Source organism: Castor canadensis, chromosome 6 (genome assembly GCF_047511655.1).
Source record: "Castor canadensis chromosome 6, mCasCan1.hap1v2, whole genome shotgun sequence".
NCBI classification, from domain to species: Eukaryota; Metazoa; Chordata; class Mammalia; order Rodentia; family Castoridae; genus Castor; species Castor canadensis.
The window spans coordinates 71,850,539-71,875,421 of record NC_133391.1 but is presented as its reverse complement, the minus strand read 5'-3'; the positions used below and the strand labels follow the sequence as shown (position 1 = coordinate 71,875,421).

The window sequence follows — 24,883 nt, the reverse complement described above, 5'->3', positions numbered from 1 at the left end:
TTAGGCATAAAGATAAACAAACAGTACTCAGCCCCGTGGGTGACGAGTTTCAAGCAAACCCGTCCAATAGCTTGCTCTTCCTTTGGCTGATCGTTAAATGTTTCTGTCTCTGGGCTTCTCCAGATGATGTCTGTTGGCCTCACCTATGATGCCTCCTTTACCTCCATAGCCCTCAGTGTTTTCTAAACCCCAGACTCCAATGTACATCCCACTGCTACTTACCACTTCAATATCTGACAGGAATCTCAAACCTAACAAACTAACACCGGCATTGTTGTTGCTAGTCCCCCCAGGACCACATTCTCCTCTGGTTTCCCAGTTGTTACAGATACAAGCTCAGACGTCATCCTTTCTTCTACTTTATTCCTTACATCTCTTATCCATTTCTCCAGGAAGTCCTGCTGCTTTACCTATAGAAAAGTTAGCAGACTTCTAAAGTGCTGTTGGAACACAGAAGAAAAAGAAGCTTGAGAAAAGCTTCATAATTGCTTTATAGTTCCTTCGTAGTTGTACAGACTTCTTGAATAAAGAATGGGCTTTTCTAAATGGACATGGAGGGGCAGAGGAAAGAGTAAAAACCCGGAGCCATAGATCTGCCTGATGTGTCAGGAGGCTGGAAACTGGGAGAAGACAGACCGAGGTCAGATTTCAGTGTCTCGCATGGTAGACTAGGGAGTTTGGCCTCGATTATGTAGAGATGAGGAAATAGCAGCATTTGAGTAGGTATAATAATAATAAGAGCTAACAGTGACAGATTACTATGTGCCTGTCATTGGATGAAGGGTTTAACATACTATCCCCATATAATCCTCACAAAATTTAGGGAAAATTCATTCACAGAAAGCTTAATTAACTTGCCTAAATTGACCAAGTTAGTAGGCAGTGAGACTTAGATTTCAGGCAATTTGAGATCAGGGCTCAAGCTTTTTCCTCCTGGACTGTACTGTGCATTTTAGGAAGGCAAGTCTGTGTATGGAAGATGAGTTATTAGACAGGGAAAGCCTGGGAGAAGGATCTCAGTTAGGCTGATTCGGTGGTCCACATGAGAGGAGACTTACCCTGGAGAAGCAGCATCTTTTACATATGGAAACATTGATGGAACCATGTCATATTTCTAGACATCATTTTCACAGGTTTCAACATTTTTTTCTTTGATTATAGATAATTGGTACCAGCTCTCTAGAATTCCTTGCAGTCAAAATGTGCGAAGCAACACATTCATTTTCCTTTTTCACTTATAACTCTTTCCGACGAACATAAGTCTGTGCACCTGAATTCATGTACTTTTACTCTGAGAAGTACTATGACTTAGTCTCATAAAAGCTGAAGAAAGAGTGAAAACTTATGTACATATTCAGGAAGCTACTGATAGAGTCAGCTTAAGGTGAGCAACTTTCATAATTATGGTGACTATTGTTCCCTCTGGTGGCAAACAAATTCCCAAAATCTCCAGTGGTGATGGGTTCTTGGCAATCTCATGATTTTAATTTAATTATAATTATTCTGTATCATTGTGCTGCCTGTTTAGAAAACAGATTTAAAAAATAATTCCTATCCAGTAAAATTCACATTTTTAAAATATACAGTTCTGTGGTTTTTGTACAATCACAAGTTATATAAGCATCACCATAATTAATTTCAGGGCATTTTTATCAACCCCCCCCCAACCCACATTTATTGGTGGTCATTTGCAACTTCTCACTAAACCCTCCCCCACTAGGAAGCCACTATCTACTTTTTGTCTATGAACTTGCCTATTCTGGACATTTTATATAAAGAGTAACCATATAACATTTTTCCCTCTGACAACTCTCTTTTCTATTTTAACATGATGTTTTCAATATTCATCCATGTTACTGCTTTATGGATACTTTCTTTCTTTTTATTGCTGAATAATATCCATTCTGTAGATAAACTGCACTTTACTTACATTCATCACCTGAAGACACTTGAAGGGTACTTGTGCTGCCTTTGCTTAAGTGGATTAAGGTCAGGTTCCTACAGAAGCTTCCCATGAAAAGCGGCATCACCTGTCTAACGAGTGTGCCCAAGGATACAAAGGAAACACTTGAAGATATCACTGCGCAGAGAGAGTGTGCTTGTGGCCCTCCCAGAATTCTTGTCATTGATAAGGTCTGACATAGCATATTATCTGGAGGAAGGGCAGAAGCCGTGTTCATCTAAGGCTCAAGCCCTCTGGGAGTATTATAACATTAAGATAAAATTTAAAGGGCTTTTAGGTGAGTACTGTGTTTCCTTCTCATAGCTGCATGGTAAAACAGGGGTAGTCCCTGGCAGCATTGTGAAATCAAAGATGTGATTTTTACCCTACCCTTCTGACCCTCCTCCATCCTTAGCCAGGCACCTTCTACAGCCACAGAGGCTGAGTTCCTCTGTTACTCCATCTTTGATAATGACAATAGCAAATTTATAGAGACAGCCTTTCAGGAGCGTTTGCGTTTTAGAACGAGGATCACTATTCAAGCAAGCCCCAAGGAAGGAAAAGATTATTAGTGGAAGAATTGAAGGCATCATTCACTCACTCAACAGACTTTTTTTTTTTTTTTTTTTTTTGGTGGGACTGGGGTTTGAACTCAGGGCTTCAGGCCTACAAAGCAGCTCTACTGGAGATGAGGGTCTTGCAAACTATATATCCAGAACTGTGATCCTCCTGATCTTAGCCTCTCAATTCGTTAGGATTACAGGTGTGAGCCACTGGCACCATGTCCTCAACAGACATTTACTGAGGAGGAAATACACTTAGTGACTTAGAATAGAGCTTCTATTACATCAAAGTGTACTGGAGAGTTTAGAGATGAGGACTGCACCTCGGGGATTTGATGTAGTACATACCTCGTGATTCTCATTCACAGGCATCTTTGAGGACTTCTGGTTAAGAATATGGGCTGTGGAGTCAGACAGATCTGAGTTTTCTTTTTTTTTAAATTTTGTTTTCTGTTCTGTGGATTGAATTCAAGGCCTTTAGTATACTAAGGAAGTGAACTGCCACTGATGTACATTCCTAGGCCCCCACCTCTTCATTTAGTAAGTATACAACCTGGAATAAGCCATTTAATTCTCAAGGCCTCAATATTCTTCACCTTAAAAATGGGGTGAGAGGAACAGGAACATATGGGAGCAATGGCATTAGATAATCTGCCAATTAAATGAAAGAATGTAAGCAATACTTTTACTTAGCTCACAAACCACATTAAGTGCTTTCTGTTTCTACTATTAGCCTAGGTAGGGGAATTGAAATTGCCTATAAGCTCTGTCCTCAAGTTGCTTAAACTGGGGAAGAATGTTTAGGGATATGCAAAAATAATAGTAATTCAAACTGCAACACTTCTGGAATGTCTCATGTATCAAAAAGCCCTTCTTGCTAGGCTCTACCTTCTTGCTTGCTCTACCACTTGAGCCATGTCCCCAGCCCTTTTTATTTTTTAGATAGGGTCTGACATTTTTTTCCGTGGCTGGCCTGGACTGTAATCCTCCTGTCTATGCCTCCCATGCGGCTGGGATTACAGAAGTATGTCACCACACAAGCTTTTTTTGTTGTTGTTGCTGAGATGGGGTGTCCCTAACTTTTTTGCCCTAGAAGTCCAAATATTTTGATGTTCACTTACATTTTTAAAAAATATGGAATGCTTCATGAATTTGCATGTTGTAGGGACCATGCTAATCTTCTCTGTATTGCTCTAGTTTTAGCATAAGTGCTTCCAAAGTGAGCATGAACTATTTTCTACTAGTTTTCATATCCTAAAATACCACACAATCCTTGTCCTTGTCAGAAATGTGGCCACATATTTGGTCAAGAAAATATGGCCACTGTTTACTAAACTTGGCTTTCTGTAGTGCTAAAAAACATACGTATCATTTCTACTCTTCAGTGGCTTCTCGTCTATGAGAAGAGATGAGCTTCTGCACAGAGGAAACAAATTCTAGAGAACAGTGGTTGGTAAAAGCTGAGGGAGTAGCTCAAGTGTATTGAGAAGGCAAGAAGACTTCATAAAATAACTGCCATGTGAACGGCCTCTGAACGGCACTGGCTCTTTCTCTGTGCCACATACTGTGCTAAGAACATAATAGCTGTCTTAATTAACACTCTCTGGTATTTACTCTTATGATTTATTTATGTATTTATTTATTTTTGGTGGTACTGGGGTTTGAACTCAGGACCTTGTGTTTGATAGGCAGGCACTCTACCACTGGAGCCACACCTCCAGTCCAAGTCATATTATTTTAGATTGGGCTAATAAGGATTGAAGAGGTGTAACTTGGAAAATATTACTCAGTTTTGAAATGATAGAGCTGCAACTCAAATGAAGCTTCTTGGCTACAATAATACTTTCTTAAAGCAAGGGTAGAAGTCAGATCTGGCTGCCAGCAGTCTACAGAGATGGTGCAGGACAGAACTTTCACCTGGAGTTTAATGAAATAGAATGGTAGAAGGTGGTGGTCAAGACAAGACACAGAAATGAAATCAGAAAAACTGGCTGTGAATTAAATTTCATAGTTGTATATTCTCGAGATATTGCTTAAACGCTAGCTTCCATTCCCTTATTGCAAAATGTGGGAAAGAATGTATTTACCTTTCTGAACTCTTTCAAGAAATAAAAGACTTAAAGTGTTTGAAATAATCAGAAAATTACTATTATTATTGTTGACATAAGTAGAGTTTTTCAAGGATATAAGTATACATTAAACACCAGATGAAATATAAAGGGCAGAAGAAACTAAAACACCACCCTTTGGTGTTAAAAAGATGGGCCAGGAAGGCTCAGAGATTTCTGAAAAGGCTAATGAATTCCAATTTTATGTTTCTGGAGAAGTGAGGCCTGCAATAGTGGGTGCAGTGTTCGGAAAGTTCTTGGCTTTGTAGGTGGTTCTGCCCTAAGCTGTAAAACTGAATGAAGTCATTATTAATCTCAGCGTTTCCAACAAGGCTGCTGCCAGGGAGCTATGATTTGAGAGCACTGTTTTATGAAATAGCTGGAGTTCACACCTAAGAAGCTAAATGCTTCAAGAGTTTTCCATAATTAATATTTGGAACTGTCCAATTAAAAAGCCTTGTTAGTTTGTCTAAGCCTTCCCTCTTTTCCAAAGATGATTTTTTTTTGTGAGTTGCTGCTAAAGTTTAAAGTGAATTAAACTTGCATGCTTTATTCATGGTGACTTACTGAGACATGTTAGCACTCCTTAAACCCTTCTCTGTGCAGGAGAAATGTTTCACTGCACATTTATAAATTTGACACTGAAATTTGATATAAAGGAGGGAGGGCTGTGTTCAAGCTAGTTCTGGAGTTATAGCTTCCCTATGAAAAAGAGTCTTCTGGCTCTGGGATAAAAAGAAACCATTTTAATCAATTACACCTGTATTAGATGTTAGCATTCAGCCTGGTAGTGATTATGCATTTTCAAGACTGAAAGATGCTAGGCTTGTGTATCTCTTTATGTTTGTTTTTCTTTCTCATTCTCTTACCAAACTGTCCTCTTAATCACATAATAACAACCATTATTAGAATTATTTAATGTTAATGAACCAAATATTTCATACGAAGAATGCTTTATATAGTCAGCCAAGAAGTTACTACTGATTAGTTAGCTTTTTAGACCTCAGGTTTAAAACTTCATATCAGGACACTTCAGAAACTACAGAGTTGGAAAGAGCTCTCAGCACACAAATAAGAGACATCTAACCTTGTCAAGGCGGCTTGGTGGAAACGATGCTTAAGTTGAAATCCTAAGCAGGTGGCATGATCCAGAACTAATCTACTATGCAGATTCCTGACTTTGTGCATTGTATTTTTGTACTTCAACTACCTGGTGAAATATATTCTACTCTTTTTTGTTGTTGTTGTTTCTTGGCAGATCTGGGGACTGAACTCATAACCACACAAATGCTAGACAAGCGCTCTACCACAGAGCCAAACAAACTCCCTAACCTCCAGTCATCTTCTCATCTTTTAAAATCACATTCATGTCACTTTCCTTCACACCTTTTCATAATACACTGGGTGAAATAAATTATTCCCTAGTCTGTAATTCCATTTTCACTTTGAAGACAGAGAAATTGGACTCCAGACTCATTTATTAATCTATTCACTCATTAATTCACAAATAGTTATGAAGCAACTGGTAGAGGACACGGTCCATGTTAAGCAAGAAAGAGAAGATGCAATTTAATATACTGTGATAATTGCACAGATGATAAGACACAGGAGTCAGAGGAGTATTGGTAAGTCAGGAAAGACTCCATAGTAACAAAGATGAGAAGGAATCAGCTGCAAATGGTTAGGATGGGAAAGAACTCTTTAAGCAGGAATACTGAATATGTGGGTCTAGAGGTAAAAAATGATTATGAAAGATGGTCCACAGAGAAAGACTGACAATAGTTTCATGAATTAATGAGAAAAAATCAGCACAAGATAGGCTTGGAAAAGTAAGCATTGGCCGGATGGTAGAGGACAGATAAATTGTTCAAGGCTAAGGACTTTCTTCATATGTGTGGTCTCTGGAGGGTGTTGTATGGAAGGAAGCATGATTACGTGACATGTGGATTTTAAAAATAGTTCCCTGGCAATAGAGGAAGGAATGGACTAAAATGGGTAAGGCCCAGATGTGGAAAGAAGAGTCACTTTTTAGTAGTGGCTGACTTCCATTAATACTGTGTCATATTCATCTCTGTACTCAAAGTACCTGTCAACAAGGAATCCTCCAAAGTTCAATTTCATTACTATCAATCCCTATCCAAGGAAAATACAGAAACTGAACAGTATACTTCAGAATTTCTGCAAAGATCATTATAATAAGGTTTAGTACAGAAAATTTCTTTTGCTTTGTGGGAGCTCTTGAATAGCAGTTTTGATTTCAGATAAAAAATAAAACTTGATACAAAAACTAATTATAAACAATAAAATTAAATGAATTTAAGACATATACTAAGTTTTTTTTTTTTTTCAAGGGAGTCTTCTATGTAGCCCAGGGTGGCTGCCTGCCTCCTCAATGCTGGGATTACAGGCCTGTTGCCACCAGATTTCTTAATCATGGCTACCAAACATCATGGTCCCAAATTTAATTTCGCTCCTTGGCACTGGGTTCACCTCACACTGTATTCTCTTGTCAGGATTTATAAGGCTTTCACCAAATATGAATTTATCAAAGTGTCTAAGTAGTATATCATCTTATTTCATTGTCCTGTGTAGATTCAAAGTATTTTACAGTTATTGTGGAGCTGCAAATATGATCTATCAAACAAGAGAGTGAAATCTCAAACAGTTATGTATTCAAGGTTAGGCAGAACAAGAAGCATGCATTAGAGGCTCTGCATACAGCAGGCACTTGCTGCATATGTCACTGTTGCTAAAATCAAACTGGTATGTAAAGTAAAATACCCAAAATATTGGAGGAAGAGGTTTTCATAGAATTATATTTATAACTGTTAACAAGCTTTTCTATTTTAGGTATAGGTGAAACATACACAACATATCCCATCGTTTCCTTGGTGACTGTTTTCAAAGACCTTGAATTTGAAAAGAAACTGTCTTTGAAGGCACCTTTAAAAAGTGTCAAGCAGGAACTGAAATTTCTATATATAGGAGTTGAATAATGTGTGTCTGCTATTTTAAAAGAAACACAACAATTTCAATACAAGGATTTACATTGATTAATATTAATCAGGTAAAAACAGAGAAACTTTGAACAAAATAGCTTTTGGATATATTTTATAGTTTTATTGTAAAGAATTACATTTCATTTTCCAGACTCTACATAAGTTTAACTGGTTATCAATGTTTCCTCTGTGTTGTATTACGGTATGATGAACTAATAAATTATAGAACAGTATCAATCACTTTGTAAACATTTAGGATTCTGTTTTGAATTTTGTTCCAGAGTCCAATGCTTAACTATGAAAATTTTAATTGGGTAATTTTACCCAACTGATGAAATCTTGGAAGCAAAATTGTGAGGATGACTAATGAAGGTGGTTAACCTAACCCCATGGGCCAAACTCCATAGGAAAAACATTTCAAGAATCAGATCAACAATTATTTCTTAACCAATAATTATGTGTAAGGCATTATGATATGGTTGAATATGATACAATTTGCATATACTGAATGAATATGCATATTCTAAATGCCAAAAGAATGGGTACACACACACACACACACACACACACACACACACACATACACATACACACACACACACTGTGAGAACAAGAGGGATGGTATCATGGAGCGAGATTACAACATTTAACTCCTGTGTCCTTATTGAATCCCAGTGTTTGTTGTGGCCCTGACCACAAAATGGATTCCAAATAAATATTAATGAGGGCATAGATGACTGCCAAAATGGAAGGCCTTAATAAGGCTGGGATGTGGAAGATAAGGAAAATTCAGAAAGGAAGGACAGGTGGAAGTGTGGAGAATAAATTGTACAATTTTATGGTTAGTGTGGAAGATTCATTCTAGGAAACCAATAAGTGTATAATTAGGAAAATAAGGTGAGGATAAATTATGCATGTCTTGACTACTTAGAATTTTAATTTTGTGTACTAATTACTGAGAATCTAACAAACATTTTAAAGAAAAGAGGCATGTTTCAATTTGCTTTTAAGGAAGATTTACTCTTGAAGTTGTCTGTAGGTAAGAATGGAACAGAAAAAAGCTAGAGTAGGAGATCCAGATAGGAAACTGTTACCAATATTCAGGCATAAAGAGAGAAGCCTGGACTAGGATTGAGGGGTAAAAAAGCTACTCTTTCTTAATCTAAAAGAACTCTGATCCATCTCACCATCATTGTCTTCCTCTCTTCTTTTTAGGGAATAGCTATTATGTACTGAGCATAGCACAACATAGCAATTTATGCATATCCTCCCATTTGGGACTTAAAACAAGACTATGCAGTTATAGAGATATGCAGTTATTATTCTCCATTTATAGATGGGAGAATTGAGTTGATACAAGGTAATTCTCTTACTCAAAGTTCCAGAGCTAGGTCAATAGCACAATCAATATGTTTTGAACATGAAGCTTCTTTGTGCTTCTCTTCAGCTGCTCTGTAATGCAGGAAAAGTCTATATAATGTGCTGATTATTGGCAAGAAGTGAGGTGGTGAAGAAAAGTTTAAAGAAGACACACAATCCTTGAGTGTGGGACACTGGAAGAATGTAGGTAGTGTCAATAGACTGTAATATGCAAGCAGTCATCCATGGGTCCAGAAATAACATGAGCTAACATCTTCAGGTTGCTTAACAGAGGCCAGGTACTATACTGAATGGTGTCTATTCACTTCTCATTTAATCCACATTATACATATTACAATTAAGGAAAGAGATTGAAGAAGAAACACAGATTGTGCAAAATGAGGTAGATGGTAAGCATCAGTCAGAATATACTCCAGAGCCACACAAGTGTCACAGAAATGCTGTACCAGAAACACTCTGCTTTGTTCTTAAAGAAATCACACTTGAGGAATAACATTACTGTTTTTCCCCCCCAGGGGAGAGCTCTTTATTTTGGCAGTACTGAGGTTTGAACTCAGGGCTTTGTGCTTGCTGGGAAGGCACTCTACCACTTGAGCCCGTTTTAATCTGGCTGTTTTGGAGATTGGGGTCTCACTTTGTGCACAGGTTGACCTGGACCACGATCCTCCGGCTTTTGCTTTTTTCTGTAAGTGAGATGACAGGTGTGCGTCACCACACCCAGAATTTTCCATTGAAATTGGAGTCTCATAAACTTACTTTGTCAGGGGTGGCTTGGAACCTTGACCCTTCCCATCTCAGCCTCCCATGTAGCTTGGTATAACAGACACGTGCTATTGTATCCAGCTATTGGCCAATATGGGAGTCTCACAAGTTTTTTACTAGGGTTGGGCTCCAATGGCTCCTGACTGTAGCCTCCCAAGTACGTAGGATTGCAGGTATGACCCACCAGCACCTGACTGGAGGACTTTCTTTTTATTATTTATTTATTTACCTATTAACAGTTTCTTTTACATCTTATTTGAAAATCAATTTCCAAGTACTTTATAGAAATAAACTTCAACTTAATATGATCTAAGACATTTAAAAGAAAGCAAACAGTACATGTGTATGCATGTATAAAGACAGATGTTCAAGTAACAATTGTTTTTATTGAGTAGAAGATGCTGGGATGTTTTAATTTAAACTGAGCTGAGGTTTTAAGTCTTGATTCTAAAGTTTCTATAATAACTATTGTATTGCTTCTATAACTTGAAAAAAATCATGTTTCTGGTGGGGGGACCAAAACACAGAAGAATTTCAGGAAAGTGGAGCAAAGAGAAAATAAGGTAGGCAACACACTGACTCCAGGAGCAAAGCTGGAGGTCAACAACACTGACATCACATGGAAGAGCTGGAGTGAATGCAAGCACAGAGACCATGTTCCAGAATTTGAAATGGTTTAGACTTTGAAGGTGCCTCTCCTCTCCAATGAACTAATGTGTCATTAGCCACAGCAAGTCATAGAACAATTATCTCTCTGCAAACCTGACCACTGGAATCAACCGGGCCAGGAAAGACTTTTGAGTGTATGCCGGCCTCTTCTCATGAACTATGTAGTCATGAGGTCAATTAGATTATGATCTGAAATCACTCGAGGGTACTGCTTTCTATCAACTCTGCCTTTCTTAAGGAAGCCTACCTTACCTGCCAGCCTCTTCTCACACACATCTTACAGAGTTAAAGAGTACAGATTTCCCAGGGAAATAACTGCATTTCCTAGGATATTAACTTTCTTATCTTCGGTATCTCTCTATTCTGTTAGGCTCTGGAGAGACAGGGATTTTCCAGGGCCTAACAACCGCTTTATTCCAAGTACTTAGCACAGTGCTTCACAGCAGCTACTCAAAACCAAAACGTCTGTTGAGAAACACATGAATGCAGCCAAAACGAAAGCGTCATTGGCAAGAATAATGACCTCCTTAAATACACAAAATCTTAAATGTAGTTCTCCTTAAATATGGGTTTTTCTAGGGAGGGGAATCATTCACCTTGTGTTAGCCATAATCTTAGTTTACCCCATATTAAACTTTGCAATATACTAATAGTATGTGAGTACGTGGAAAATTCAGCAATGTCTTTTCAAATGGTGCCAACTTATATTTGATAAACACATTTTTCTCAGAAATTTCTTTGATCTATTACTTCCTGGCACAGAAACTAGGAATTGTATTTCTCACTTTATGTTTTAAACTGTTTCTGTAGAGAGCTTTATTTAGCAAAACAAAGTCTCAAAGTCTCAATTTTCTTTCCTTCATATCTCAGAATTCCAAAGTTTCAAGAGTCACTCTTTCCTCCCTGTATAGTAAACAGTCTTTGATATTTTAAAGCCCTGGAGACCTGGCCTATAATATTCTCGAGCATTATAGCATTTGTAAAGATAATTACTATCCTTCATCTGCTTGCTCACCTCTTACTGTGACAGATGAATGCCACTACTACCCTTAATTGTCATCATCATCACTGCCATTGACCATTTACTCCCCCAGTCACTGTGGTGAGCTACTTACATGCACTACCTTTTCAGTGCTCTGAGGAGGTGTTTAAAGTCATCTAGTCTAGTCCTGTATGTATGATTTTTGAATCCTCTCTACAACTCTTCCTCATGGGGAGAGACCAACATGTAAATAATGAACTGCAGTCTGCAGATGTAAAGAGCACCACACTAGGCCCCCAGTGCTCAGAGGAGGTATCTACTCCCTCAGGAGGACAGTCAGTGCTTACAGCAGAGGGTACGGCCACAGCCTTGAAAGACGGCAGAGGATTTGCCATGTGGTCCAAGGAATAAGGAAGAATTGAGAATATATAAGGACTGGAGGTGTGGCGCAAATGGTAGAGTGCCTGCTTTGGAAGCATTAAAACCCACTGGGACTGCCCACCTGAAGAAAGAAAGAAAAAAAGAAAGAAATTCAGAGAATAAAGAAGAGTTGGTGAGAATTATGGATGCATGAAGATAATTGATTAACTCTAATTTGAGGAGGAAGATAAAAGAGGAAGGGAGAATTTTGAAAGGGTTTGTTTTTATGCCTGATACTAAGTTCATCTGCATTCTTCAAGTAAAACATTTAACTTGGGGCAGAGGGTTCCATTCTTTAGAGTGGGAAAATTGTTTATTAATGACTCTATAGCTCAGTGATGGAGCACACGCTCAGCACACGCCGGGTTCAGTCCTCAGCACCAAGGTATTCATAATAATTCTACTGAAATTTTCACTATGTCAAGCATGGTATTCACCACTGCACACATATTATCTCAGCGAGACAAATTCACAAGGGAGATATCATTTCCTGTTATTCAAAAGAGAAAATTAACAGTTTTAAATTTGCTCACCACCACAACTCACATGCTTATAAGCCATTCATTGATTCAATTAATGTTTCTTGAGAGCCTAGGATGCATCTGTCAAATTCAAAATCAAGTCAGCCTAACTCAAAAGCACTTGTTTTTAACAACTGCACAATGCTCTTGTTCTCGTTTAGGACCAGAAAGAGAATATTTTTTTTTTTTGAAAAAGAGAATATATTTCCTTCCTTTCTTCTTTCCTTCCTTCTGCTGCCTTTAGAATTTTCATGTGACTTAAAAAATAAGTCCTGTTCTATAGAAATCAAAATATAAAACCACTACACACATTTCTTGTTTAGAGTATTAGAAATATTTAACTCACAACTGTATATTATTCATTGCAGTAATAATCTGAGCACTGATTTACTTGCCTGCTTAGAACATTGCACTTTAAAAAAATCCCATTTTTCTGTCTGGGTACAGTGGTTTAAGCCTATAATCCTAGCTACTCAGCGGGCTGAGGTCAGGAAGATTAAGGTTGGAGGCCAACCTGGGCAAAGTCTGTGAGACCCTGTCTCAACCAAAAGAAAGCTTATATGGTGGCGTGACCCAGCTATTCAGGAAACATAAATAGGAAGACTGTGGTCCAGGCATGCCTGGGCAAAAATGAAGCCTCTATCTCAAAAACAACCAAATCAAAAAGGGCTAGGAGACGTGGCTTAACTATTAAAGCACCTGCCTATCAAGCATGAATTCAAACCCCAGTAACATCCCCCCTCCAAATTCCCATTTTGGGGGGTCCTTACAATCTAGCAGTTAATACTTTTCCTCTGCAATACAGGGTCAGACAGAGGCATATATTACACCTGTAAACAGTATGCACAAAACAGATATTATATTTTAAATGATCTAGAGAGATAATCAAACTAGATGGTATTTGATGCCTAAATCTGTGGCTGTGGTTGAAAACTTCTTAAACTGTCAGAATTGTTTCTTCGCACAGAATTTGATAAAACACAACAAATAGTAATACATAATGATCATAAATATTTCTCTTTTATCTGTTCAAAGGGGTAACAGAGACCATATGATTGAGTTTCTGCCAAGAGCAGTGGAGCAAAGGTTTAATTCAGGGTATTTGACTGTACAGCCCATTCTCTTAAACACTGTAGTACTCCTCTAATAAGATGGTGCTGAAAGTTACATAGAATGATGCAGACAAAGGGTTTAGTGGTATGTGCCAAATAAGTTATCTGTATTAAACTAAGTTCGCTCAACAAATAGGTATTGAATGTTTTATAAATGCCAAGCACTGTTCTTATCATGGAAGAAACAACATGAAGAAATAAGGACAAAAATCACACACCACTGGGTCATGGAACTAACATGGTACTTGGGAGAGACACACAATAAACATGCATACATACACATACCTACATACATACATAGTATGCTAGAATATGACAAAATGTTATGAAAAAACTAATATAGGAGAAAGTAGAAAGGGACCTATTTAAGAAGAGGAAGAGGATCAGTATGGAGGGGTAAGAGTGGTAATAGGGGGGTGTCAATGGGATGAAAATACATTATATACATGTATGAAAATGTCATAATGAAACCCATTACTTTGTCCCAATCAATAAATTAACAAATTAATATTAATGTTGATTAACATCAATGTGTTGATATTGTCAATATTGTTGATTGATATTATTCTATTACTTTATTAATATTAATTGTGAAAAATAATATTATTAATTAATAAAACAGATAAAAACTAATATAGTATAGAGGATGATAGGAATTATGCAGACAGGCTGTGAAGTTAGACCTAAATAGATGTTATCTGAATATGCTGAAGGCTGGAAAGGAATGATGAGGCATGTAGGTGCCTAAGGGGAAAGAAAGCATTCCAGAAGAGGAGTGAGCTAGTTCAGGAGCTCCAGGGTGGGCACACGTGCCCAAGTTCATGGAACTGCAGGGAGCCAGGGAGACTATAGGGAATGAGCCAGCTAGGACAGCAGCCAAGTTAAGGGCAGACATTAATGGGAGGGCATCTTGTACCAACCATGCTGTGCTTTTTAGGCCTTTTTACATTGACCCGTGCTTTTACTCAGAGTAGGTGCAGAGCCCTTGGAGGTTTTGAGAGAAACAGTGTCTGATCTGACTGAGTTTCTAACATTTCACTCTAACTGTTCTGGTAAGAATAGAATATACATATGGGTGGAAACAAGGAATTTAGTTGGGAAGCCATTGCGAAAATACAGCCTAGAGACAGTACCATAGTGGCTTAGACCAAAGTGGAAGCAGGGGAGGTAGTGAGTGGGCACAGATGTAAGCTGGTGGGTAGAAAGGATGTAAAGTCTTGACTGTGTGGAGTTTATAGTCTAGTAGTGTGAAACAAATGTTAAAAGGGAGATACATAAATTTGATAGCATATGAAAAGGTAATAATGAGAGACTTCATGATGATCAAACCATACCTGTGCAACACCATAATAGAGAAAAGTTACAAACAAGCAAGGGCCTAGTTAAAGAGACCAGCTTTACAACATGCTACATACAGTCTACAAAGTATGAACTAACTAGTGCTAGTTGCAATTCAAAACATGTGATTTGGTCAAGAAAGCAAAATGATCAATGAAGCCCAAGTATAATGTTATTCATGTAAAAAATAAATTATATATATGCACATATACATACACAGACACAAATATTTCTACATGTGCATGTATGTATGTAAGCTCATGAAAACATTTTGGAAAATATATAGAGTAAAGAATTCCACTTCATTCAGGGATCAGTATGTCTTGATTATGCTCATGTCTGAAATTCTCTGGAGAGTGTGGCTCCAAGCCTTCTGCTCCTCCCCTCTGGTTAGTCCATGGGTCATTCCCTATAGCTTTGTGGTCACTGCATATATGTCTCTGCATGAGACAACAACTCTGACAGATGACATATTTGGACCTGTTTCTGGAAATGCTAAGACCCTCAGAGTGGACAGGATTTGTTGTAAGTGAGAAGATTTCTCCAGTTTATCTATGTTTATGCCTTCTTTGGGCTGAGGTGACTGAAGCCCTACTCTGGTCTCCCATCTCCTTTTCCTGACTTGTTATTATCTTCCTTCATCCTTCCCAAGACCAGTTGATGTGATAAACCATTTCTGCCAACATGCTAACCTTAAGAAAGCTTTGTGTTTAGAAACGCTCTCATCCTCCAGATGCCTGAGTTTTATTTTTAAAGGGTTAGAAGACACAAGCATTGCATGTGACTGTATGTGAGAAAGCATTGTTGCCCATAAACCACAGTCCATATGGTCAGTTATTAAAATGATTCCTACTAACTCTCCTACTTTCTCCACTGTGCAAAGATTAAACGCTATTGTTATTACTAACCTTCTCACCTCCTCCGTGGCATACAGATTGGGAAAAACTATTAGTGATTCTCCCCCTTCCCAATCCTGATCCTGTTGTAGCTGTGAACACATTTTTGGGTGAATTGTGCTAGGCTTAGAGGGCCCAAGGATTTTTTTAATCTTCCTTATCCTAAGTAGCATTTGAAAGAATGCTCCTCCTCATTAAAGTTTATAAAGAACATGCTTTGTCTCATTTAATATAAACAATGGATACTACTCTGTTCACTTTTTAGATGACAAGACAGCCTCATAATCTTATAGTCACTTACTCAAGTTGTCAATCACCTGGGATCTAAACAAATCATCATCTTCCAAACCCCATGTTCATGTCCCACAACCCAGGCTTTGGCTCTGAAGGAGGCTTTACCTTATGGACTTTCCTACAACGCAATCCAGAACAGGGATCGTTTTCCAGTCTTTCCTTTATGGACCCATGAACATGTTGGTCAACCTGTGGACAGTAAAGCTGGGGTGAAGATGCCCAGGTTTGTGATGTCTGCACTTCCTAGGAGGGGAGTCTGTGTCTGGGAGCCTGTCCTTGAGTCTCTTCACTCCTGTGTTTCCTTGGGTATGTGTGTCTATGTGCTTTTAAGTGGTCAAGTAGGATGTTATTTGCTTGAGGCAGGGAGAAGCATACTTTACAGTACCACTCCCTGGACAGAGATCTCTGTTCCTTAGTATCTAGTACCTCAGCTCAAATGTAATTGACTCAAGGAAGCTTTTGTGTGCCGAGTTGTGCCTCTCAAGATATTTTCAAGTCCTAATTCCCTAAAAATGTCACTTTATGTGCAAACATGTAATCAAGTTAAAATGAGGTCATACTGGATTAGGATAAGCCCTAATCCAATGAACCAATTCAGTTTATAATGCATATACACATGGAAATGTCACAATAGAACTCCCCATATAGCTACCTTAAACAAACAAAAATGCCTTTTTCAAAAATGGAGAACAAGAAGATAAAACAGGTTCTGTCTGGGAGTTGGTACCAGTGGGAGGGGGAAGGATATAAGGAAAGGGTGTAGGAGGGTGAATGTAGTAGAAATATTATGTACTCATGTGTGAAAATGGAAAAATTGGACATGTTGAAACTATTCCAGGAATAGGGGGAGAAGGGGATAACGGAGAAAGATGGAGGGGGTGAATTCAACTATAATACACTGAAGAACTTTTGTAACTATTACAATACACCACACAGAGGGTAGAATGCCATGAGAAGGTGGAGACAGGAATTGAAGAGATATGTCTCCAAGCCAAGAAGCAAATTCTCCTCTAAAAAAACACCAACCTTGCTGATACCTGATTTCAGATTTCTGTCTCCCAGAGCTGTGATAAAATGCATCTCTGTTGTTTTTAGTCACCATGTTTCTTGTGATCTGGTAATTTTATTATCTAACTACTACAGAAATTCTCTTGGGTTATACAGATCGAAGCCATGATCTTTAGGGCAAGTTTCCATAGCATCAATTGTTTGTCATAGCTTGTGATCAGATGCTTGATTTTTTATCAATATTAACTTTCCCCACAAAAAATAGAAGCCCTGTGAAAACAGGGATAGTGCTAGGAGAGTGACCAGCATAAAAGCTGTATAGTAGCCAATACATATTTTTAAAATGAAGGGAAAAGTTGAATACATGAGTGGACAAGAGAGTACAGTACTATAATTTTGGCCTGGGAACATGTGGAAGTGGTCATCTGAAAACAAAACAAGTATCTCTTCCTCTCTGCATCTCTCTCTCTCTCTCTCTTTCGCTTGCTCACTCTCTCATATTCAGAATATTTATTTTCTTAGAAGTATGTGAGAATGATAATGAAAGATGGACTGCAGGATGTCCAAAAAGGTGATAATTGGCCAAGGAGACATTTTTCCTTCCCAGCAAACTTCAGTTTGCACCTGAGAGACATCTCTGCCCTCAGGCAATAAAAAAAAGGCTATAAAACCCCAATTTCCAGCCTGACCCATGGGACCACAAGTTTCTGGGTCCCCATGCATGTCCCCATGCAGCCTTTCTATTATCTTCTCTACAAATAAAATCTTTCTGACCTCTGCTTCTGGAGTCCACCTGTGCTTTCATTCTCAGAGTGGACCCAAGAACCCTGAACACCTGAAAATTCCTGCGTGTCACCTGTTCATCATGTTTGGTGACCACAAAGGCACACTTCTTTACCTGAGGTCAGTACATGTTGCACCAAACTGGAGGAGACTGCTTAGGAAGTGACTGTGACCATCCAGCACTTCAATGGAATCTGTCTTCCAGGAGAGCATCCCCACCACAGCTTAGCTATGATGGACCTCTCTGGCAGACTTTCTCTCTCTCTCTCTCATTAAGAAGGGTTTTTCTCCCTCAGGAACCTGAGGAAAAGCTCTGAGCCCATTAAAGCTGTAAGGCAGGCAACCTGGGAAATCGGGGGCTGGCCAGAGGCTTATACCAGACTGCCAATGCTATCTGGGCAGAGTTAAATTTCAGTGCAAGAAGGTTTTTTTTCCTCTCAACCCTTGGATCCCTCCTTCCTTAAACTCTCACTCCCTTTCAAGATCTGACCCACTTAGGAGAAGGTCTGAAAACAGCCAGTGGAAAGGAAAGTTTCTCTTTAAGCTATTAGGGTGCTCTGGCTAGGGCAACTCCCTGGTGACACCCAAAGGCTGGAGATGCAACTTCCTGACCTTTCCTGAGGCTCCAAAGGAAGCTAAGTCTCAGACCCCTCAAGCCATGTCCACAGCTAACAGTCAGTCAGATCTCTTTACTTCCTTCATGGCTTCTGTGGCCCGAGAGTGGAGCTCACCCCTTGCTTCCAGTACTCCAGTACTGCCTCTGGCAGGATCCACCTGGACAGCAGGGATGATCAATAATCCCTCATGCGTTGAGCCTGGGAACACTTTTTCCCCCAATCCTCATCCTTCCTTTTTCCTTTTAGATCAGGATGAGTGGCCTCCCCCCTTTGCTCTAAATAGCAGTGGGCTTCCTCCTTTAGCTGAGTCTGTGAGAGTTCCCTGCATCCCCTAATACAGACACCAGAAAGTGCTACTCTCTAATTTGGGCTTAAGTGTCTTTGTCAAGAATCTTGTTTATCTGGTTAAGCTGATTCCACAGTCTGCCCTCAGGGAGTCGGGGGGGGGGGTGGGGGGGGTGGGGGGGGAGGGGGGCGGCGGGGGGGGGGGAGAAGAATTAAAGGGACAGAGACTTCAAAGGTCTTCTGCTTAAACAGGTTCTGAAGTCTGCCCTCAGGGAAAAGAAAAAAAAAAAAATCAGTGCTTTCAGATGCTCCCTCTCTTCTCATGGAAAATATATGTCTCATAGGATAAACAGGGGGACAACAGTCTACCTCATCAGGAGTCCCTGTGTGTGCCTCTGCAGGGGTTCTCCCTCTGACCATGTAAGCCCACTGGTTACTTTGATAGAGTTGTTTTTAAATTACAAACCTTCAGCTGGTAGAGGGGAACCAGGTATCTGGGTTGCAAGGCAAACAGGCAAGTCAAAATGAATAAATAAAAAAATGATCAGGGGACACTCTGGCAGGATAGCTGCAGTCAGATGTACACAAATGTCTTCCCCGTGACCTTAGCCACAGGTGGCAGTGGTGAGAGAGCACAGAAGAGAGGGACGCCCTCTTCCACATAGAGTTTCTCCTCACCTGAGGATGCCTGGGTAAAAGCAGAAAACCTCTGTTAAGGTGATCAATTTTCCCTTGCTTCCCTTTCAGGTGGGGAATCAAGCTTCAAGGATCCCGGAGGATCCCCGCCTTGCCTGCTTACTAAAACATTGGAAAGACCTTGATCCAGAAAGTCTTCAATGAAAGTGACTCAAGTTTTATTGCACCCAGGCCTGGCCTCAGTATCTTCTGGGAGATGGGGAAATATGGCCAGAAGGAGGGAGCATTAACTATAATACCATTCTTCAATTTGATATGTTCTGTAAAAAGGAGGGAAGGTGGACTGAAGTCCCATATATTCCTAAGAGGCCACCCAAAATAGCTGAGCAAATGGTCTAGGTACCCAGACCATGGTGACCCTTTACAAAAAGCCCCCAAACTCCCTTGAGGAACCAGAACCAAAAACACCATCTGATGCCCCATCAGCTCCCCCTCTATCCCCTTCCCAGCTACCTCACTCCCCCAACATCATCCCACAGGACTCTACCCACTCCAGTCAATTCCTGGAGGGGATAGGGCTTGTGTTCCTTTTAGATTAAGTGACCTTAAAGAAATAAAAAAGGATTTAGGAAATTACACAGAACACCCATATCAGTACATCCAGGCATTCAGAGAAGTCAGCCAAAACCTTGAAATGAGCTAGAAAATGTTTATCTCAGACCCTCACTTCTCTGGAGTAACAGTGAGTACTAGATCAGGCAGCTGCAGCTGGGGATGATCATCATTTAGATTAATGTGGCCTTATAGGCCTGTCCCAGACTGGAGGAGGAGGAGGAGGGGGAGGGAGAAGACAGACAAAGACACTGGATACCTAAAAGGGAACCCTGATTCCAAATTCCAACAGGAGGTCAGGAAGTGCCTAGGTATTATCCTAAGAGGGACCCAGAAGGTCCCAAGGATGAATGGACCTGTAACTACTTCATCCACTGCATTCTTGAGGGTCTAAGGAGAGCCTAGATAAAACCCCTTTATTACTCCCAAGTCACAACTATACAGCAAGGACCCTTAGATACCCCAGTAGCTTTCCTACAGAGACTTAAGGATGGTTTACAAAAGCATACCAACATTGTACCAGAGTCACAGGAGAAGATCATCCTAAAAGATAAATTTCTAACACAGTCAGCCCCAGATATCCATAGAAAGCTTCAAAAAACTGGAGGCTGAAGGGAGCAGAGCTCTAGACCAATTGGTGTGGATAGCCACATCCATATACTATAACAGGGACTTAGAAAAAGAAAAAAAGAGCTGGAGAGGGAAAAGAGAAAGGATAAATGGCAGGAGGCTCTGATCACAGTGCTCAGAGAGGTTCCCCTGGGGCAGAGTCCAAACCGGAGGACATACTTTCAATATGGACAGGTAAGCCATTTTAGGAGGGAGGGTCCCCGGAGGAAGCCATCTCCTGTCCCATTTGTCAGGGAAATCATTGGAAGGCACAGAGCCTCCCACTCAATGACAGGTCCTAGGGCCTCCCATCCAGCCTCCTGTAACCACCGTAAAAGCAGGGGAGGCCCGGGTTATACTCACTATGGAAAAGCACAAGGTCAGCCTCCTTATCGATCCTGGAGCCAGCATCTCAGCTATTTCTTTCTCTACCAGACCCAGGTCCTCCAAGAAAATTACTGTTTGAGGCATATCAGGGCAGCCTCTAGAGTGTTATTTCACTCAGCCTTTAGCCTGCTTCTGGGGAGAGTCCCATTTCTGTCACTCCTTTTTAATTTTCCCAGAAACCCCTACTCCTCTGCTAGGGTGAGACCTTCTATCTAAATTGGGGTACAGCTCCTTTTGCCCCCAGGAAAGTACTTCTGCTTGCCCCTGATAAAGGAACAAGTAGTCCCTATGGTGGGGATGGATGGACATACTGTGGCACGGGCACAAATAGTGGTCCCAGTTCCAATTCATCTCAAGGACCTCTCTTGGTTTCCCCATCAAAAACAATATCTTTTAAGACTAGAAGTTAAGGAGGAACAAATTCCAATAATCAAAGACTTAAAAATACAGGGACTGCTAATAGAATGCTCTAGTCCATATAATACTCCTGTTTTTAGTGTCAGAAAGGACTTAACAAATGGAGGCTAGTTCAAGATCTCTGCCTGATCAATACAGCAATAGTGCCTCTCTACCCTGTAGTTCCAACTCCCTATATACTTTTAGCCCAAATACCTTCAGGTACTGCCTACTACTCTGTTCTGGACTTAAAGGACACCTTCTTTTGCATTCCCTTACATCCTAAAAGTCAACCTATCTTTGCTTTTGAGGCCCCCACATGAAAGTCTGGACAGGTTGCCTGGACTGTCCTCCCCCAGGGATTCAGAGACAGCCCCCACCTCTTTGGGCTGGCTCTAACCAAAGACTTGGCAGAACGGCAATATCCACAAGCTACTCTGCTACAATATGTAGATGACCTCCTGCTCTGTGGACCAAATGAGCCTGTCATTTCTCATGTCACTGAATCCTTACTAAAAACTTCCTAGCAGATAGAGGATATAAAATCTCTAAAGAAAAAGCCCAATTGTGTCATACATTACATATTTAGGTCTTGTCCTGGAGGAGGAAATGAGGGCTCTAGGAGGAGATAGAATCTGTCCAATTCTGATATTTCTCCTACCTAATACTCTAAAGCAATTGAGGGCCTTTTGGGTGGTCACAGGATACTGTAGAATTTGGATCCTGGGATATGTAGACCTAGTCAGGCTTTTATATTAATCCTTAAGGAAGCACAGAGGAATACCCAGCCCTTTAGTGAATGGGATGACAAGTCAGAAAATGCATTCCACCAGTTAAAAGAGCCCTTATGACAGCTCCAGCCCTAGGTCTCCCTGTACAGGACAAGTTTCAATTTTATGTCAATGAAAAGGGAGGACTTGACTTGGGTGTGGTGACTCAGCTCCGGGGCATCACACCCCAGCCAGGGAGCTACTTAAGCAAAGAATTAGACCAGGTAGCCAAGGGATGGCCAGGATGCCTTAGAGCAGTTGCTGCAGTTAGCTTTCTAGGGCCTGAAGCTCAAAAACTTATTCTAAACCAGCCCATAACAGTTTACACCCCACACAACCTAGGTAGGATTTTAAACTCAAAAGGAGAACTTTGGCTATATGACAGTTGTCTAGTTAAATATCAGACTCAGCTTCTGGGAAGGACCAAAATAACTTTAAGGACCTGTCAGAGCCTAAACCCTGCATCCCTTCTACCAGAGGCAGAGGGAAACCCTGGACACTCATGTGAGGAGGTACTTATGGAAAATTGTGCTGCCTGACTTGACTTAACTGATTGGCCCTTGAAAAGCCCAGATCTAAAATTATACACTGACAGCAGTTCCTTTGTCAAGAATGGTGTCAGACATGCAGGGTTTGCAATTGTGACAGAATTTGGCATCCTCAAATCAGGTCCTCTTCCTCCTAATACAAGTGCTCAACTGGCAGAATTATAGCCCTAACAAAAGCCCTAAAACTGTCAAAAGAACAGACAGTCAACATCTATACAGATTCTAAGTATGCCTTTCTGATCCTACATGCTCATGCAGCCATCTGGAAGGAAAGGAGAATGCTAACTACAACAGGAACAACTTCCCATAGAGATAAAAGGGAGACTACTCTAATAGTTTTAGGGATAACAGCATTGATTACAGCACTATCTGAAATCAGCTACGGGGTGACTGCCAATAAAGTAACTCCAAAAAACCTAACCAAAGTAGGAGAGGGCACCTCAGACCAGGTAGGCCTTGCCATTAAGGACATGCAAAGGTCTTTGTCGTCCCTTGCCTGTATGGTCATGGACCACTGCCTGGCCCTATACTTTCTTTTGGCTAAACAAGGAGGGGTATGTGCCAGCGCCAATACTTCCTGTTGCACATATATAGACACTTCAGGCATTGTAGAGGAATGTGCAGATTACATTCTCAAACAGGCTAAGTGACTCCAGGAACAGTCCCTTGAAACTCAGGTTTCTACACAGGTACGGGACCAAAAAAAATCCTAGCTCCCCTCCAGGACTTGGTTCCTACCCTTTCTGGGGCCTATAGTTGCCATTATTCTCTTGCTTGTGTTTGGGACTTATATTTTAAACTTACTTGTCAAGTTTGTTTCCTCTCGTCTAGAATCCATCAAATTACAGATGTCCCTGACTGAGATGAAAACGACCTTGATAACCCTCTCATGGTCAGTCCTGATGCTGTGGGCCCCTTCATTGCCACCGCCCCTCCCCTCCCAGTCAGCAGGAAGCAGTTACTGAATAGACTTCTTTGTGCCTTTGTCCCTATCCCTAACAGCAGTTAGGGTGATCACTGAGGGGGAGAATTGATGGACCACTGCAGGAGGTCCCAAAAGGTGATAACTGGCCAAGGGGAAACTTCTTCTCAGGAAACTTCTGTTTGCCCCTGACAGACATCTCTGCCCTCAGGCAATAAAAAAAGCTTATAAAAACCCAATTTCCAGCCTGACCCAGGAGATCACCAGTTTCTGGGTCCCCCTGCATGCTCCCATGCAGCCTTTCTCTTCTCTTCTCTTCTCTACAAATAAAATCTTTCTGACCTCTGCTGCTGGAGTCCACCTGTTCTTTCATTCTCAGAGTGGAACCCTGACCACCTGAAAATTCCTGCATGTCATCTGTGCATCAATAACAGTGACAAAACTACTCACAGTATTAGAGAGAACTGTCAACACTAAGTATGATAATAGATACTGTAAAACTGTGAAACAAGTCATTTCTTCCTGTAAGTTAGAGTAGATGGATGCTTTTTATCATTCTGTCTTATTATCAACTAGAAAAATGGTAACAGTTTGTGCCATTAATTTGTATACAATCTAAAACTATATACAAATTTCACTTGATCAAAATAGTAAAATGTTGTATTTTTTCTGTCTTTAGCATTAGCTGTTTACAAACATGATCACAGATTCAAATACTGCAAAAATTACTGGAGTCAGAACCCATATTTAAAGTGTAGTTCTGACTAATTACTAACTGTGCAACTTGGACATATTCATTCCCTTCTTAGCTTTTAATTCCTGCATCTTAGGGGAGTTATTTGAATCTACTAAGCTAACGTATGCAAACACAAACAGAAGTAAGTGGCACCTATTAAAACTCAATCCATGTTCACCATTCTCCTTACCGTTAGACATCTGGCATCTGATGAGACCATGGTGAGTAGTGACTGGGATAACATCTATTTCAAAACTACAAATTATAAATCATTTCTCTTTTTCGTCTTTAAGAAATAGAAAGCAATGAATAAAATAGGTAAGTGATGTGTGGTGTTAGAGTTAGGATAGAGATTTTTCAAACTCACTTCTTTGTAATAAAAATGTTAAGAGTTTAATTAATCTTTTTGTTTTGGTAACAGAATAAGGGATGTAAAATAATGTCAGAAAACCCTCTTTACTTTCACTCTGTTAAAGGTATCAAATTATTTTTATAACTTTAAAATTCAAGTTTTTGTACATCAGTTCCAGTCCTGTCAAGTCAAGCTTTCAAAGAATTGTCAAGCTGAATGTTTAACTGAATGGTTTC

At 40.1% G+C, this 24,883-nt stretch overlaps 1 protein-coding gene and 1 pseudogene across 3 annotated transcripts in view; both read right to left on the bottom strand.

The window, feature by feature from the left end:
* Positions 1-24,883, bottom strand: part of Jakmip2 (janus kinase and microtubule interacting protein 2) — a 149,322-nt gene that overhangs the window by 58,906 nt on the left and 65,533 nt on the right. The gene's annotated exons all lie outside the window — the stretch shown is intronic.
* On the bottom strand, positions 3,634-3,732 carry LOC141424442 (U6 spliceosomal RNA; annotated as a pseudogene).